This window comes from Syngnathoides biaculeatus, chromosome 1, assembly GCF_019802595.1.
Source record: "Syngnathoides biaculeatus isolate LvHL_M chromosome 1, ASM1980259v1, whole genome shotgun sequence".
NCBI lineage: Eukaryota > Metazoa > Chordata > Actinopteri > Syngnathiformes > Syngnathidae > Syngnathoides > Syngnathoides biaculeatus.
This window is the reverse complement of record NC_084640.1, coordinates 5068274-5073111: the sequence shown is the minus strand read 5'-3', so window position 1 is coordinate 5073111 and position 4838 is coordinate 5068274. Positions and strand designations below refer to the sequence as shown.

The following is a 4838-nucleotide window of genomic DNA, read 5'->3' as shown; positions in this document are numbered from 1 at the left end:
TTAATATTTTCAAACCTTTCCTAGCTAAAAAGTCTCGTCCTCGAGGGGGCGAAACACAATGCAGGGTCCAAGAAGGAGAAGGAGAAAGGTGTCCTGTCCAGAAGTCCCAAAGTCGTTGATTCCATGATGCCCATTCCTCCCACTGGATCCTTAAACCTAAAGGATAAAAGTGCCCGTGGAGTTACCACTTCTTGTGCACCGCGAAGGAAGCTTTCACTGGGTTACAACACGGAGGTGGTATTGTAACTACGGTAGGGATTTGCGAGTTTGGACCTTACGCGTGTTCACGAGTCAAGGAAGATATGTCGAATGATTAGAAAAAGTTACCAGCAAATGGATTTATTACAAAGGAATGTGCAGTACAGACGTCCGGGTCTTATCTAGGTATCTGCCACACACGAGACGTGTGTCTTCTGGCAGGATAGCCAAAGAAGAAGACAAAAGCTACCCAGTAACACAAGGTTTTCATATGTATGGGTCCATGGTAAAAGTGGCTGCCACCCCAACCGCAGTCTGGTCCTGGGCCGGGATGGTAACTTTCCGCTCCTTATCTGATGTTGTTCGTCTCCACGGCAAAGCCTGGGAGAGGAGATGGCGTCAGCCAGTTTTCTGCGTACAAAGATCAAGCACAACCACCGGCTCCACAACACATCCTTGTCTGATTAGCAAATGGGCAACACTTTATCCGTTGATTAAATGTATAAGGTCATCTTTAAGCAAATAATGAAAGTGCAATAAAAGTAAAATAGTCTTCATTCCCTCTCTTGATCTATAAAATAGATCACAAAAACAATCACAAAAACCCTTCAAGAAATATGGAAACCATAAAACCATCTCTTATCGTCCAAGCATACCCTTTAACAAGTCCATAGCCTCATGATTCAGAATACCCATAAGGTTTAAACAAGCAGGACAGTACTAGACAACTCAAAAACAGCACAACATTTCTAAAAAAGTAATAACACGCAAAATGTATCAGTAGAACAGAAGGGCAATGCAATCACGGGGCATGTCAACATCATGACAATCAGAAGTTTAGTATCATTTTTAGGGGGAGCAATAGCAACAATAAAATCATCTTGAGGAGTGTGTCAGGGCGGGGTCTAATGAGGACATAATTACCGCGGCCATCAGCTGGGGCACCAGCCGGCTTCTCAATCAGACGGGTTAAAAGAGAACAAATACAAGGAATGCAACAGCATCCACAGAGGGTAAGAATAGAGGTGAAGACAGCCAGAGAGATGAAGATTGATGAAATGACACCCTTACATTTACCAAACATTCATCCAGTTATCCCACATAGACGTGTCAACACCAGAGTGTTCCTTCATTTTCTTAGGGTTCAAAGTCTATCTACGGCCTTAGTGAGGCGTCCGCTGGTTAGGTGTTATTTGGCAAACCCCTCCTTTCTCGGCCAACGGTGCATCTAATGCGATTCTATTTTGGAAAGTCATAATAGATGTAGCCTTCAGTTCCTCATGTACAGCTTCAAGTCCTTCAAGGGTGAAAGTGCCCAAACGTTGCACATTATAATGTATGTAATTGGTACGGTCGACATTTTCGTGAGGAACAACGGGGAAAAGAGCGGAAATTACAGGTATATTTTCAAAACCGGCAACTACCTGATCAGCCAGTTTATACTCATCTGGGACACCACGGGGGACGCCAATAGCATCAATTTAGGTGGGGTCGTCAGCACCGAGCCAGGAAGGTTTGGACCTACGTGAACGGTGTAATAGGCCAAGAGATTCCTTAACGTGTTCAGGAGCAACCACCAGATCATCTAGGGTGAGAGGAACAATGGAAATAGGCAAAAGTAAAGTTACTCGTGCACATCTGCCCGTACTGTTGCGTGGGAGGCGGTCGAGGATACGGTCCCCTCTGCACCACCACCACACATCAGTACGGCTGACAGGTTGGAAGAAAGGTGTTTGCTGGGTCTCTGCACACTGATCATCAGAGATATTGTCAATTTGGACACCAGTATCTTTAAGGAAAATACAGGTGAAGTTTTGGCGTGCCACAGCACGATTAAACACAGGTTTGTTCTTTTGGGCTTGTGTTACCGGGTGAGCAGTATCCCAAATTTTGCATTCATTTTTAGTTGGCACATCATTTTTCATAAGATCTGGAACACAGGTGCAGATGACAGAAGAGGAAACAACACGCAACAAAGGTCTAGGTCCCATACATACAACACAGTCATTCGGGGTTTTATTTGCCGCTTGTTCTGCCACTAGTAACCAATTATTCTTTACTGCGCTAATGCCGGTCAAAACCCTAAACCACTCATCAACAGATAGGGCTTTGTTTACAATGCAACTCTTCTCTGTGGTAAATATTTTCCGGATGGGTTGTGCTAACAGCTGGCACTCTTGTGGGTGTGGGCATAGGGTATTTTTGAGTGATTTCCCAGATCAAAATACCAAGAACAACAATAACACCAATGATAAGAATGCCATAGATTCCTGCTCTCCCTCTTAGTCCGAAAAGCAATCAAACCATCTGTAGGAATCATAGTTAGCAATAAAAAAAAAACAACAATAAAATAAAAGTGCAATGAAGAGTCTGTAGCATATAATAATGAAACCACTTAGTTCTTTTTCCCTCCAAGCGGACAGATTTGGAGGTACGAGCAGTCACCTTGTGTGTGCCAGACCAACAGCTTCCGACCACTTACGAGAGACTCGTTTAAGGTAGACAGCTGACCATTCAGGAAGATCAAGTGTAGGAGGTGATGATGGAAGAGAGTCCTGGATCTGTAAGGAGAAATTAGAAGCAAAATAATGCAGTTGTGTCCAAAACAGTTTATGAGCAAACTTCGGAGACACAACGCCATCCTCCAGCGGTTGGAATGAGGAGGAAGGGCCAGGCAACAGATGGCCTGTAAGAAGTTTATAAGGAGAGAAACAAGTACAGCGAGACAGTTTGTCTCACAGACATTAGAGCAAGGGGGATAGCCTGAACCCAATTCATGCTGGAAGAGCTACATATTTTAGCCAGTTTTTCCATCAATGTGCGATTCATACGTTCAACTGAACCTTGACTGCCGGGGTGATAAACACAACCAAACTTGTGAGTTAACCCTAACCACTTCTCTACAGTAGCTAAGTGTGTGGGTGTGAAATGTGCACCATTGTCCAAGTGGATGAGATCAGGGAAACTGTACGTTGGAATCCAGTGGTTCACTAAAGCTTTCATTACCAACATGTCGTCTTCGCGAGCGCAGGGGTAGGCTTCAGGCCATCCGGAAAAGGTGTCAACAAAAACAAGAAGGTAGCGCTTATCTTGAACAGGAGTGATCAAGTCTGTGAAATCCATTACCAGTTCCGCGCCAGGCCAGGTGGGTGGGTCAAATGAACCTGGCAACGGTCTAAATGTGTGTGTGTGTGAACATTGTGTAGCTGGCAAATATTACAGTCACGACAGTGGGCATGACACAAGTCAGAGATTTTCCGATGCCACCACATGCGAAGTTTGGTTAGCAGGGCTCTGGGGCCAATTTGGGCCATGGAGTGAGTTTCAGTCAAAATATCTTTTGTTCAGGAGAGGCGTTGTGCTGTATTTTAACCAATTCACTATGAGCTGGGCAGGGCAGGAGGGGATTTGTCAAATAATTGGCCAAGCATCTGTGGGACATAGCCCGCAGCCTGCTTGGCAGCCAAGTTAGCGGCATTATTGCCGAGGGCTGTGGTTGAAGTGGATTTGGAGTGGCCAGGCACCTTGACGATAGCCACCGCCGAAGGTTTGACCAGGGCTTTATCTAATCGTTGGATCACTGTCAAATGTGCAATAGGAGTACCTTTAGCTGTTTTAAAATAATTCAATTTTCAGGCAGACAGGTCCAACACAGCAGCCGAGACAGCGTAACCTGAGTCAGAATAGACAGTGACAGATTGTCCGACCGCCAGTTCCAGTGAGAGACAGAGTGCGAGCACTTTCGTTGCCTGGGCTGAGGGAGCAGATGTTATTAGGGAAAAGGAAACAGTTAAAATTTCACCTGAGGGCTGCTGCTCCTCTACGGCAGCTGCCGCAGCCGAAGAGCCATTCGGCTTACAGTAACAGCAACCATCAGTGAACAGAACCCTGCCGTTAGTCAGAGGTTGGACAGAGAGATCAGCACGTGGATGAAGAGAATCTGTAGAATAAAAGAACGGTGCTCCGAGGACATAGTGGATCCTTCAGAGGACATCACTCTGCCCAAGATGAGCACCGATTTGCGACAACACTGAAGTTTCTTTCTGGAAGCTTTGAATCCCAGCTCATGCAAATGAAGCAAAACAAGTTTAGTTAGGGCTGCCAACAGGAGATCAACATACATCAGGAGTTTACATCTGTCTGGGAGATCCAGATCCTGCAGCAATGATTTCAAACATTGATTAAAGACTCCAGGCGTATTTTGGAAGCCTTGTGGCAACCTGGTGTATTGCAAATTGCGTCCCTGATATCTGAATGCAAACAAGTGTCGAAACTCAAGTGGGAGTGGGACACAGAAGAATGCATTTGGCAAATCAATAACTATGAAGTATTTCAGGTGTGATGGTAGACGACATTGTGTGGGGGTCTGGTAGGGGTAACAATGGAGTCGTTGTTACATCATTAACGGCTCATGTGCCATACGATAAGTGTTACCCTCTGCTTTTAAAACTGGCCTGAGTAGTGTACTCCACGAGGAGGTGGATGTTTCCAAGACTCCAGAATTCCACAGGCCAGTGAGAGTGTCCTCCATCATCCCCTGGTTAGCAGCTGCCCACCAAGAATATTGAGATCTGTAAACATGAGATCCTGGAAAAACAGTGATTTTAATGTCTGGTGTCTTAGTACAATGTCCAATATCA

At 45.3% G+C, this 4838-nt stretch overlaps 1 long non-coding RNA gene across 1 annotated transcript; it reads right to left on the bottom strand.

Moving 5' to 3' along the window:
• Positions 1 to 549: 549 nt before the first annotated feature.
• LOC133503389 (uncharacterized) lies at positions 550 to 4251 on the bottom strand. The gene is made up of 3 exons (XR_009795728.1): positions 4001 to 4251; positions 2681 to 2759; positions 550 to 579 (listed from the first exon to the last, which is right to left on the bottom strand). It is a non-coding gene; the product is annotated as an uncharacterized LOC133503389 (long non-coding RNA).
• Positions 4252 to 4838: the final 587 nt, after the last annotated feature.